This window comes from Eschrichtius robustus, chromosome 1, assembly GCF_028021215.1.
Source record: "Eschrichtius robustus isolate mEscRob2 chromosome 1, mEscRob2.pri, whole genome shotgun sequence".
In the NCBI taxonomy this organism is placed as follows: Eukaryota; Metazoa; Chordata; class Mammalia; order Artiodactyla; family Eschrichtiidae; genus Eschrichtius; species Eschrichtius robustus.
Window position 1 is genome coordinate 56,084,371 of NC_090824.1, and position 14,378 is coordinate 56,098,748.

Consider the following 14,378-nt stretch of genomic DNA (forward strand, 5'->3'; position numbering starts at 1 on the left):
AAGAGACATTTTATCATTTAGTTAATTGGATAACTTAAGAATCAATATAATTTAATAAACTTGTTATTTGCTGTTAATAGACAAATTCATATTCACTTTACTCAGAGTAACAATTTAAGTAAATCAGTAAGAAAAATATCATATAAAAAATGTCAAAGAAAAATGTAAAACACTTTTTAATAATCCACAACTGTTATTGCTTTTTTTCACTTTCCCTATATAATATCACTGATATAATGTTTATTTGGCAATAATTTTCCTCATAGAAGGCAAATGGGAGATATTCCATGTGCAGCTAAAAAATAAAAACAAAAAGAAACACTTTACTGAAATGATTTTTGTGGGTTTTGTCAAGATGAATTATTTCTCATATGTTTCCATATTTTGATAAATTCAAATGAGAAAATAAGTGAGTATTGTTTAGAAATATAATGAATGTTTTTAGCAATCATATCAAACTTTAGAACATTTAAGTCATCAAATACATGTATTGTGCATAGGTTAACCATCCTGGTGAATTTCTTCAAGATTACAATCGAACAGAAATTAACTTTGGGATATGCAATTTTATATCTATATTTTAATGTGTTTTTTAAAAATTGTAATATCTATGGTCCAATTATTTACATTATAAGCATCATTATATTTCTCATGTTTAAAATTTGATAGACTTGTAATTGATAGGAATGGTATTTTCAGTTGGAAGATTCTTCCTGAATTCAACTAGATATTTATATAATATTTATATTCATAATTACATTTATTATTTTAATTTAAATATACTTTCAGAAAACATGCAAGATCACATTTCATTAACTTTAAAAATCAGTGACATTTACTTATAATGTCATAGAAAATATCTGTGAAAATTTTGGTTTCATTCACTCTTTGTACAGCAAATAGACCAATGATACATTTTTGAATAGACACCCACATAAACGCACTTACAGAAAAATATATTTTAAAATTAATTCAAATTGTATTGTGCACCTAAAGGTAAAAGTTAAAACTATAAAAATATCTAGAAGAAAATATGGGAAAATCGTATGACATTAGTTTACTTAAAGCATAATTCATAAAATATAAAACATAAATTGGATTTTATTGGAATTAAAACTTTTAAGAAAATCCCAATTCAAGCATGAACTGGGAGAAAATATTTGATCTGTCTTATAAAGAACTTGTACACACAATATATAAAGAATACTTAAAACTCAATAATAAACAACTTACCTAATTTAAAAAATTGATCATATACTTTACTAGAGAAGAAATATATATGGGAAATAATCATATTAAAAGATGCTTGGAATCATTATTCATTAATGAAATGCAAATTGAAACACACTTATTAGAATGTCTTTAAAAATATAAGCAATACTAAGTACTGGTAGAGGTTGGGGGCAATTGGAACTCTCATATCATTGGGGGAATGCAAGTTTGTAGATCCCTGTAGTAACAGTTGGGCAGTTACTGATAATGTTAAAAATATACTCATCATATAACCTAGTAATCACACTTCAAGAAATTTGACCAAGTAATATGAAAACCTACATTGACATAAACCTGTACATGAATGTGTACAGAGGCTTTATTAATAATTACTAAAAACTGGAATCAACCATATGTTCCTCAACTGTGAAATGAGTAAACAAACTATGATACATCCAAATCTCCACAATAGAATTCGAACTATTCTTCCACAATAAGGAATAGACTATGGCTACATGTGACAATATGGATGAATCTCCAATACATTTTGCAAAGTGAAAAAATTCAGACTCAAAAAATTACATATTGTATGATTTCATTTATATGACATTCTTTCAAAGGCAAACTTTAAGAATAGATAACAGATCAATTGTTGCCAGAGTCTGAAGTAAAGTGGAGGGGTTGACTACAAAAAGACATGAGAAATATTTTTAAATGATGTACTGCTCATATCCTGAATTTAGTGGTAACTATAGGTCTGTATACATTTTAAAGATTCACAGAACTGAGCACTTAATAGTGTGAATTTTACTGTATATAAATTATGGCTTTAATTTTAAAATGAAAAAATCTATAGTCAGCACTTCACACAAAGCCTGGCATGTGGTAAGTGCTCAATCAATATAACCTAATAATATAATTGTCATTGATTGCACAAAAAAATATAAAAATAAAGATGTAAAGATTAAAAAATAGAGAAAAATCATCACACAATTTCGATAAAAGTTACTTTGCTGTCCTTCATTTTTTCTTAAAAACCTCCTTTGTGGACCAAATTTCTAAAATTGAAGGAGAGTATTTCTCTGATGTACATTTTAATAAAAAAATTCATACCTTGCCATTTGAATAAAACATCATACCTTGCCCCAGGCATATAAGCGGTCGTAAGTATAAATTGATTTAAAATATATCAACATCGAATGTGAATGCTAGTGTTCAATAAATTGTACATATGGTTTTTTGGAGTTACATTTACTAGAGATGGGTTTCTTTGCCTTATCAATATTCTTGTAATATCATATCCATTGTTAAATAAAAATACTCTTAGAAGAATTAACTTGTGAATTAAATCTAAAAGTAATCGAATGTTCTTTAAAACATCTTCTTAAGTAATATTTAGAATCCTTTAGTCTTTAAATGAAAGCTGAAATAATTATTAATGTAGTAAGTTTTCTCAAAGTATGGCACAAAGGTTAAAAGTAACATTGACTGTTTTTACTCAAAGTTTCCACATCTTTTAATAAAATGTAAAAAACCTCAAAACAAATGTTCAATAGCAGTAAAAGTTACATAAATTTGCTATGAAGTAATTATAATTTCTGAATGTGCAATCTATAGCAATAACAAAAATTTTTATTATAATGATAAACCTTAAGGTAAATTTTAAATGCATTTTGAATAGGAAGGTGCTTTAGTGTTTTTATTAGTGTTATTATGGTATATCATTCTCTGCCCTTTTGTTTTTAACTCATCTATGTCTTTAAAGTGAGTTTCTTATTTATGACATATAGTTGGGTCTTACTTTGTTTATTCATTTTGGCATCCGTTTTTTAGTTGGTGTGTTTAGAACATTCCTATTTGATACAGTGGATTAATGTCTATCATATTTGTGTCTGTTTTCTACTCATTGTATTTTTTGTTGTTTCTCCCTTCCCCTTTTTTTGCCTTTTCCGGTTTTAACTGAGTATTTTATAAGATTCCATTTCTCTCCTCCCTTAGCATATATATCATTTATATCTCTTTTTAAAAAATGTTTAGTAGTTGTTCTAGGGTTTAAAATGTATATTTCAAAACAATCTAAGTTCACCTTTTAATAACACTATACTGCTACACATATCACTACTGTACTGCTATACATGTAGTGCATGTACCTTGTAATAGAGTATTCCCATTCTTCCCTCCTATCCTTTGTGGCATTGATTTATTCATTTCACTTATCCATAAGCCATAATCACCCAATACATGTATACTATTATTACTTTAACAAAGTGTTATCTTTTAGAACATTTAAAAATAAGAAAAAAATATTTTATTTTATCTTTACTTATTCCTTCTCTCGTGCTCTTGCTTTATTTAGATCCGGTGTCAGATCAATGGAATTTTCTTTCTCCCTGAAGAACTTCTTTTCAAATATCTTTCAAGGCAGGTCTGCAGGACAGGTCTGTTTTTATTCAGATGAGGAAGTCTATTTCTCTTTTACTTCTGAAGGATAATTTCCTGGAGATAAAATTCTAGTTCGTTTTTTCCTTTTACTCTCAACACATTAAATATTTAACTCCCCTCATTGCTTGCATAGTTTGTGTAGGAATTCCACTATAGTTCTCATCCTTGTTCCTCTCTAAGTAAGGTGTCACACACCCTCTCCTGGCTTCGTTTAAGATTATCTCTTTGTATTTGGTTTTCTGTATTTAAAAATAATATGCCAAGGTATGGATTTTTTTTGCGGGGGAGGTATTTATCCTGTTTGATATTCCCTGATCTTCCTTGATGGGTGGTTTGTTGTCCATTGTCAATTTTGGAAAGCTCTTGGCCAATATTTCTTTAAATATTTCTTCTGCTCCATTCTCTATACTTCCTATACTCCACTTACAGGTATGTTACATCTTTGGACATTGTTAAGCAATTCTTGGATGTTCTTTTTTCTTTTGTTGTTGTTTTTAAAATCATTCTTTTTTCTTCTCTTTGTATTTCAGTCTATAGAGTTTCTACTGATCTTTCTTATTCATCACTGATTCTTTTTGGCCATGTTGAGTCTACCAATGAATCCATTAAAGTCATTCTTCATTTCTATTATTGTTTATTTGATTTCTAGCATTGATTTTTTTCAATTATTTCACAGCTTGAGTATTACCTTTTGATTCTTTCATAGCTTTTCATCTTTCTGTTTACACTACCTACCTGTTCATATATGTCTTCTCTTTGCATTAGATCCCTTACCATATTAACCATCATTATTTTTAATTTCTTCTCTCACAATCCCAATATCTATTTAATATCTGAATATGGTTCTGATGCTTGTTTTATCTTTTCAGACTGTGTTCTTCCTTGACTTTTGGCATGTTTTTGAATTTTCTGTTGACAGTTGGATAAGGTGTATCAGGTAATAGAATGAAGTACATAAATCTTTAGTACGAATTTATGCTAATTTGGCTAGTACTTGGGTTGTGTTATTTAATTGTTAATATGTCTAATATTTATTTTAGCTTTAGTTACAAGAAGCTTCAACTTATTCCTCTAGTGTGCTTTGGTTTTGTCTTCTTTTTTGGCTTTGGGGATTTCCTATATGCTGCTCTTGGAGAGAGTCTGTGTCATGTAACTCTTTCATCTGTAATCCATTGTAATGAAACTGGAGGCCTGTTGGAGTGGTGGTAAAGTGTTAGTTAGTAGGAGCATTCTATAAACTTCAGATTTTGTATTCATCTTTTAATGGCCGTGCATCGCAGGACTGTGGCTTTCACAAGAGCTTCTGTTCCTTATCCTCACACCCTACTCCTTTCTCTAACTGCAGAGTTCCCAATCTATTTCTTCAAAGTACTATCCTCTAATGAGAATCTTGTTCTTTTTCCCCTCCAGGAAGATGGGAGATGACGGAACAAGGAGAAATCATCTTGCCCCAGTAGAATGTGCTTCCAGAATTGCAATCTGGTGAAGTTCTTTCCCTTGGAGTATAGGTCACTGTCATTGATAACGTGCTGCTCACCTTTCACAATGATTACATTTTCCCTTCCTCTTCCAGTGCCATGAAGGGATCTTTCTCAAATCCTCACTATGAGAATCTGGTGAAATTCTCAGAAAGAAAATTCACACAAGATAGGGCTCCCGCTAAAATAGCCTCCCCCAACTCCATCCCACAAGACTGAGGCCTCTTGGAGTTTCTCATTCTCACATTGAACCCTTCACTGAAAAATTTCTGGTCCTCCCAAGTCAGCCTCTTGGTGGCACCAGATGAGTTCTAGTAGATATTATAAATATTTCTCCATGAAAATATTCATCATAGTAAAGACAAATTGGTTACTATCTCAAAGCAACTGGGAGACTTTAATGATACATCTGAGGTTATTTTTATCATCACCTGTCAACAACATAATCCTGGAAAACCTCTAAAGGTGGGACATGGTCAGGAAGCAAATCCTCAAGGGCTATTTGAGCAACCTGAAATGGCTTTTATACAATTTCCCTTCACGATGGGATTTGAGTATGTTTTAGTTACTTTATGTCTATTTTCAGAATAGATTGAAGAACTCTTTTGCTAAAAAGTCACTGCCCTAACAAGTCACTAAAATGCTGCTTGACTTTATGTTCCAACCTGGGGCATTCCAACATTTATATAATGTGTCAAATGTACATACTTTATGGAAACCATTATAAAAGAACTCTGTAAGATGTTATCTCTTACTCAAAAACCACACTGTCCTTACCACTCACAATCTTCTTGAAAGGTTGAGAAGCTCAATGGCATCCTTAAATTAAAATTAGTAAAATTTTGAAAACCCTTTAATTTCTTTAGGCTAAAGGTACTCCAATTAGCCCTAATGGCCATATAGTCCTCTCACTCACAGACACATCAATTTACCCTCTATGAATTGGTAACTGAGATGTCTATTCACTTAGAGATTTTTCTCTTTTATACTAGCCTATGCTCTGCTACATGCAGTCAAGGTAAAATATTGCAAGGGACTTAAGTACTATACCCTGTCCTATCACCATCAAGTTAAGATTGCCTTTCTTCTTCAGATCTTGAACAAGGAGCTTTCGTGTATCGGAAAAGACATAAGAGAAAAAGTTGGTCTTGAACCTTGTTGAAATCAATTTTATCAGGTTCTATTAGCAACAAATAAAAAATTTCAGGAAGTCAATGCTTAGGTTTACCTTTCACAACTAAAGAAGCAATGTAGAATTGGACACAATTGGATAATACTCTAATAGGGGACCTCAAAGTGAAGATTCACAGATATCCTAAAGAAGCAGCTCATCTTCCTAAGTACAAAGCTGACCCGAGACCTTCAGAACAAGCAGATGATGTCAGATAGTGGACTGCTTTCACTCAAGATGTCAAATCTAAGTCTGTTTGACACCTAAGTCCTGTTTTGTTTCTTACTTTCTCACTTATAATCATTCTTCTCATTTTCGATAGATCCCTCATTGTTGTTCACCTATAAGGCCCTTTTTCTCCTTTCTTTCCTCTTTATTATATTTTTTAGATCAAAACATATGCATTTTAAATAATGTATAGCATGGAAACTATAAAATGGGATAAAAATGTATAGCATGGAAAATTTTAAAAAAATACACATTCTAAGACAATTTTTAGATTATCCCAAATGTAGTTATTGCCCTCAATTTTACCTACTATTGACTATACCATGTATCACCAGACACTCATGATAAACATTTGTGGTCAATTCTGCTTTCATCAAGTGACACTTCAGGGAATTACAACTGGATAGTGTTTTTACTTGCAAATATATGAACAAGTGACCATAAACAAATCAACCTGTGGCTTTGCTAGTGCCACTCCATCCCAGAAAGAAAAAAAAAAAAGCATTACAAATCTATTGATCACATGACAGGTAATTCTAAATTTGAATTCAACAATCTTCACAGGGCAATAGGCCAAGTACTTGCCACCTGAAAGCGACTAATAGAGATCCAAATATGTAACCTAGCTAATGTAAGGCTTTGATTCTGACTTTGTGTTGTGGACAACTCCTTTGTTTCTCTGCATCTTTGAGTGCCCCTAGCAGGTACTACTTTATTTGTAGCCAGGGTTCCAGGTCTTGTTTGCCTCAGACAAATAACTCATGAAATTTAGGAATCACATTTGAAAATTTTTCTATACACAGAGACCCTAATTCTATAATAACCAAGTCTGGAAATTCTGACCCAGGCACAATATCCAAAAAAAGGCCACTCTTGATTATTCAAACATTTTACTCAAATTACTGATTCATTTTTTAATATGAAAAATCAGAGCAGTGTCCCCATTGGTGCTAATCTTACACATAGACAAAAGTGAAGGAAACTTATCAGTAACTCTGACAGAAGTTATTAAAGATATTACTTCTGCCCTAGATGGAATATAGGTCAGTCTGAGCTCATTGGCATGACTAGTGAAATTGCTCTCAACTTCTTGTTGGTAAATTATAATGATGTCTGTGCCATTGCTAATACTTCTTGCTATATTTGGATGAACGAAACAAGCAAAGTAGAATAGGCTATATATTATTGCCTTAAGGAAGAAGCTACTTGAATGTCTAAGTTGTCTCCTTGTGGTCTATAAGACTTGTTCTTTGGCCTGGGTTCAGAAGGTTGGGCTCCTGATTCCAAGCATCTTAAATGAAGTATTAATTATTGTTACTTTGTGTTCATTTTAGTAGTCATTATGCTGTTCCACTACATTATATCCCTGATCTTAAATGTTTCTATGCAGCTGCTCTTTTGTCAGATGATTACCATGATAGTACAACAAAAATGCCAAGAATTGTTTTTCATACAGTTGCGTAAGGACACAACTGAACAATCCTAAAGCAGTGAAGATCTGGATCTAGCCTTTCCTCAGCTGGTCAACTTCTTGCAAGGGACAGCATGATCAGAATGAGGACTGAGAGAAAATATATATACAAACAATGGCCAGGCCATATATGACAATTAGAACTCTTACCTACAACCTCTGAAGGAACTAGCCCAGGAAGAAAAACCACTACTTGTGCAGACATTGACCCCGAATAGTCAAAGACATTTGGCTTCCTGGTTGTTTTCTCCTGCTTCCAACTAAGGACCAACCAGTGAAAGTCAAGTTAACATAAAAGATTATGGTTTGAGAAGTTTAGGGGAGAAGTGGACCATACTTAATACAAAATGATTTTGCAGCAAGAGTGAAGGAGAGGCAACTCATTCTTAATACATAAGAATGAAAGTCCAAGTAGCAGGAAGTAGGTAACTTACAATTAATGTATTTTATTAAATAAATCATTTACACATTGCTTCTTATTCATTTCAAACTGCCTTGGTGCTACTTGCTTGCAATAACAGCTGTGACTAAAGCTTCCTATACACATCTCAGCAATAATACTCTTTCCAGTCTAGGTATTTCATTTTGTTTTGCTTTTGCTTTTGGCATAATTTCTTTCCAGTTTAAATAAATTCAACTTCTCAAGACACAAGTCATTCAGCTTTAAGTGTTAGCCTCCACTTTTTCCTCAAGCTGAGCAAAAGGCAAAGTCTTGCATAGTAAGCTCTTATTCTTCCCTCTAATGAAATCTTTTCACTGGTTTGTGACGATAATGGTTGCCTGCCCTATTCCACTCACCAGTAAAGAAGAGGTCAAGGGCTAGGAGGCAGCTTTTTTCATAAGGCTGCCCTTTCTGTATCATCCATATCCAGCAAAATGTAGACGGGCAATTTTTGCTTGCTGAATATGAGTGTATTTCAGGAAATATGCTTCCAAGTGGTTCTGAAAACCTAGAATTGTTGTCATAAAATATTATAAGCCCCAGTTATTACTAAATATGGAAGATCATATATCCATTACTATTTTGAAAGCTGTTAGTGCTGTGTTGGTGAGGTTGCCATCCCCCACTGAGTGGGCATCAGGAGAATAAGGGGATGGGGGCACACTGGGTCAGCATCATGGCTTTGGTATTTGTCTTGGCCTCAGTAAGATTTCACTATGTAACTGTACAGTCCCAAGGTTACTCACAGCTTGAATCTAAGAAGCTAAAATCTAGGACTGTCCTCTTTGAGTGAAGTACTAAGGGTGTTGGACTCTGGAGAGAAGTGTGAGATAATTGCTCAAGTCCAGGCTCACTGGGCAATGCCATGGGTTTGGAAGGGCTATGGCTACCCAACTTGGCTGGCCTAGGTTGGGGCTGTGTCAGTGGGTGTTTGTGAGGTTGTAAAGGACAGGCTATGGAAGTACCCCCCAGGGCCCAGAGAGCTGGGAGACAGCGGAGGGCTAGCCGAGAGCCTGACCTGTATGTTGAGTGAAAGGAGGATTTGGTGAGAGACTGGTTAGATGCTAAGATATTCTTGGGCAACTCTGGCCCCCAGGATAGCCAGAAGGTGGTTTTCCTGGTTTTAGGGGTGCTGGAAGGATTTTTAACAGCTCAGAGCAAAGTATGAGTGCTAAGATAAGAGGAATTGTGAGTTGTACCAAAGCTGATGGGACCTGGCAGCTGCCTGAGACTGGCTTTGGCTAATAGTTATCTGACTCCAGTTCCTCAGCCCCTGTTCCAGTGTGTCCATAAAGTAGGGGCGGTCTTATCCCCTTCACTGCTTTCAGCCATAGAGCTTTGGGAGGATGCTCTGGGCCCACTGAAGCCAAGGTGATGTGATCTGCAGATGGGAGAGGCAGGTGGAAAGCAGGGGATATATGCTTTCTTTAGAGTGCTACCCTAGAAGTCCATAAGCTTCATATTTAAGTTCTCCTTCTTAGCCAATTCTCCTTCCATCTCCACCAAACGGGCAGGCCACTTCTTCTGCAGGGTCCCTGAGTTAGTCATTTCCAGTGTGGGAAGAGTGATGGAATTTGTGTGGAGATGTACAAATGCTCCGATACATTACATTTTACCTTTATAGGGAAGAACCAGTTGTCATACTGAATGAGTTGTTCAATCACCATAACCACGTGAATGGATGTGGCTACAGCCATTTCGGCAAGCATTCCTTCATTTTTGGCCCATAACAAGTTAGGCACAAAAATGACTGCAGTGCATTTTGTTAATGCTGCTGGTATAAGCAAACTCTGCAAGGAACTTAATTAAATACCTAAAGTTAACAAAATTTTGTGGTGACAACTTTTGACCTGTTCTCCATAAATCTTGAAGTTTTTTGTCTTAACCCCGCACACTTGCAACTTGTGTCCATTATTCACACAGATTGAAAGTCATCAAAATGTAAGGCAATTTCCATAATTAGGACTTTAAATCAACAGCTTACAGAATGGGGGTCTGAATAGAACTCATCTAGGCGAGAGGTAGAGCAGTCTAAAACAGCTCTCAGTTTCTTTAACTTGGAGTCCCCAATACCAATTTTAAAATGCCCTTCTCTATGTGGTTCTCTAGGAGAAGCAACGACACAGGTCTCAACCAGAACCACCTCTATTCTTTCAAAGGAGTCCCCAAAGCTGGTTTTCCTCTCACCTACCTTGATTGGCTCACATTCCAGTGAGGGCCCTTCCTAAGACTGCTAATGCTTTTTGATGGTAATCTGCTTGGGCTTCTAATAATGAAACAAAGAATTTGTTATACTGCCCTTCTTTGGCCATACAGTTGCTCGTGTCTGCTGCAAATTGATCCTTGCAGTGTTCTACTTGATTTCCAGCTTCAACCATCTCTTAATGTATCTATTTTTTATGGAAGCCCCTGAAAGTTGACTTCTGAAGTTTTGTGAGCTTAGTTCCACCTAGCTCTAACCAAATCCCATTTTATTGAGCTATTTCCTCTGTTTCTCGATATTTAGGGATCTCCACTTCTGTTTATGCCATGCAGAAAGTCCACAATCTTTTCTTCAACAAAGAAAAGCACTCCATCATGCTGAGAGAGTTTAGAGCTAATCGATTCTCAGCATCCCCACATGTGTCCAGCATCCTCCCCAAGAGAAATTCTTCCAGCTGAGCTGATGCGTTTTGGATATTTTGAGTTTTCAAAGGGGTTTTCTGTACCTCCTGGCATCGGTGCCACACTGGCCCTGGAAGCACACCATCAGGCTCTTGTGGGAATGGTGGTATATTGACTGAACCATGTCCATGCACAGCTTGAATTGTAACAGATCTTCACAGAGGACTTCTGTTTTCTCAGCTCTAGCCACAGTTTGGTTGGCCAGCTGCTTCATGAAGTTGAACTTCTTCACTCCTTAGGGACTCAGGCCTGAAAAGGCAGGGCAGCAGCATCAGTGGTTCCCCAGACTCACCTTTGGCCATGTCACGTGTCACTCGCAGTGACATAGCCCTACTTCCTTTCTTATGTTTCTGTTTCTGCTATCTTACTTCAGGTTGCTCTCTGATAGGATCTCCAGGTTGAATTTGGCTAAATCATTATGTCAGTTGCACAAAATTCGTGGAAGCCTGGTCCTTCTATCAGATGAAATGTGGAAGCGTGGAAACATATGGAATGTATATGATACTACTTTATTTTGAAATTGATTGCATAATGCAAATATAAACACTTAATATTCATACAGTTTGAATCTTTGTGGGAGAAATTCTTCTTTGCAGGATGTATTGTTCTTTCTTGTAAGAAATAATTATACTGCCACTTAATTGCCATTTCTGAAAAAAAATTAATTTTAACTTGGTTGTTGCTGAAGTGTGACCTTGAAAGTGACTTGTCTCTTTAACAAAGGAAATGGTGAAATATGTACTACCAAATACAATTTACTCTGTCTTCTTTTAAAGTTGCTTCTGAAAATATTCCATACATACTGTTTATATAAGCATTAATACTAAAATGGAAGTTAAGGGATTTTGTGTCTCCTATGCACTCTATCCAATATTGCAAACCAAACAGTTTTCAGTTAATACTGTCTCTTAATTGCTCTAATGTTCCATGTCAAGACTTTATGCATAAAACAAAGAGAGCTTCTTAGTGTTAGTTTCAGTCCTTACATGATAAAGAGTTTGAATGGTCAGCATGCAGTGTAGTATAAATACACTTTAGACAAACTGAATTTAGAAGGCAATGATATGGCTGCAAATTTGCAAGAAGATTCAGAGTTTGTTTATATTTTGCAAGTTCAGCATTGCTGAATAATCAATGTTACTGGAATACAGTTTACCAGTCAGAATCCTTCAAGAATGAGAAATGGACAGTTAAATTGACAAAGTCTGCGTAAGAGTAAATTATTAATCTACACACCAAAGAAGAAAGGCATCCTGAAAAATATTTTCTAAGTAGAATTTTTACTGGTTCTCTCACCAGTCATGCTAACTATCAATTCAAAGACTACATACTAATAACATAGATTTTTTTATTGAAAAAGAAGTCAATAGCTGCATTATTTGTCACTTCTTACCTACACATCTGACATAATTCCATAGAGTATTTTCTTTCAGTTAACTATTTTTCCTGAACAAATTTTGGCCTCAATTTTCCTACAGTCAAATCGGTTCAAAAGTTCAATGTCATTTTTTTCAAACCACAGGCAATTTTGATGAATTTTATCACAGATAAGATAAAGAACTATTGTCCCTATGTCAGTTCTTCAAAGGAAAAAAAATGTATTACAGTTGTGTAAATAATGATTTGTGTTTGTCAAGAAGCATAAATCAGTCGGAGTTTTATGAAGAAAAGGGATAATCATCCTTAATAAAAAGGAGCTATTGTTTGAGAACAAAGTGCACATACTAATTTTTGAATTTGATCAAATCTCTAATAGGGAATGTATGAGGAAAATTTCAAAGGTGTAAGGAGATATTCAAGTATGCTTGCTTAACTTTTATAAAATCAGAATCATGTAGTTGAATCTCATTATATTGGGCAACTCCAGGTAGAATGTTTCAACTCTGCTCTGCTTTGGTGTGATGTGAGCATCATTGACAGACATTCTGTAACATATTGCTATGATTTTTGTAATGTAAGAATGCGTATAATATCCATAATAATATAATATAATACCCATCTTACATTACTATTTTCTCTGTTAGATGTTACTAGGTTTCACAATGTTTTTCATGGTTTGTGAATTCACTGAACTACACTTGGCTCTTAGCTGCTATATAGCTGTAACTGAAAGTGGAGCTCTTCCATCAAAAGTGCAGAACCTCAGTGCACACACAATGTGTACAAGCCTCACTCAACTTAGCTTACTTTTGCTTTTCTTGTTCTCTTGGTTTGAATCATTTCAGCTAGAACTATTGTGTAATAAATCATGTATTTAGAATGAGACAAGGAATAAATGAAAACAATACTGTCAAAAACACTAGATTGATAGAGCTGGTAGTTTACATAACCGTAGAGAAAAATTACAGGAACTGCTTAAGCAGTTTTCATTATACACCCAGGTTTTATGTTGATGTTTTAAAATGTCAGTTATTTTTACCTTGAGACACCTTGAATAGAAGGTAGCTTGTATCTTGTTGCTACTTTTCCACTAGGGCAATGCATTTTATTTTTAAGTAGTTATTTATTCCTTCTATTAGATTCAGTGGTTTTTCTTTTATTAGTCTACCATGGGCATTAAACACAACTATGTATTGTGTTTTTTTTTTTTTTTTTTTATAAATTTATTTATTTACTTATATTTATTTTTGGCTGTGTTGGGTCTTCGTTTCTGTGCGAGGGCTTTCTCTAGTTGCGGCGAGCGGGGGCCACTCTTCATCGCGGTGTGCGGGCCTCTCACCGTCGCGGCCTCTCCCATTGCGGAGCACAGGCTCCAGACGCGCAGGCTCAGTAGTTGTGGCTCACGGGCTTAGTCGCTCCGTGGCATGTGGGATCTTCCCAGACCAGGGCTCGAACCCGTGTCCCCTGCACTGGCAGGCAGATTCTTAACCACTGCACCACCAGGGAAGCCCCCTGTATTGTGTTTTAATAATGGTTATTTGCCATCACCATCATCTTCATGATGAATGTAATTATGACTTCATCATCTGAAACATCACCACTAGAGCAATTAAAAAATATAAAATGTTGCTATATGTCAGTGGATGAATTGAAGATTTCCATATATTCTTTTTGCATTTATTTATCACAACAACTCTAGGTATTAAATTTGGCTTATTTAAAAAATGTGACTGAGCAACGAATGTTAAGTAGCCATCTGATTCTAAAACATGGTATCAGGAATACAGATCCTAGTTAGAGAGATGCTAGTTTTCTGACAGTGCATCTGTTTTCCATATTGAAAGTACACACACACTCTTAAGAAAAGACTCAGTGTTCCATGGTAGCTAT

At 34.9% G+C, this 14,378-nt stretch overlaps 1 pseudogene; it reads right to left on the reverse strand.

Moving 5' to 3' along the window:
- Positions 1-9,884: 9,884 nt before the first annotated feature.
- On the reverse strand, positions 9,885-11,410 carry LOC137759054 (rho GTPase-activating protein 17 pseudogene; annotated as a pseudogene).
- Between the last annotated feature and the right edge of the window lie 2,968 nt (positions 11,411-14,378).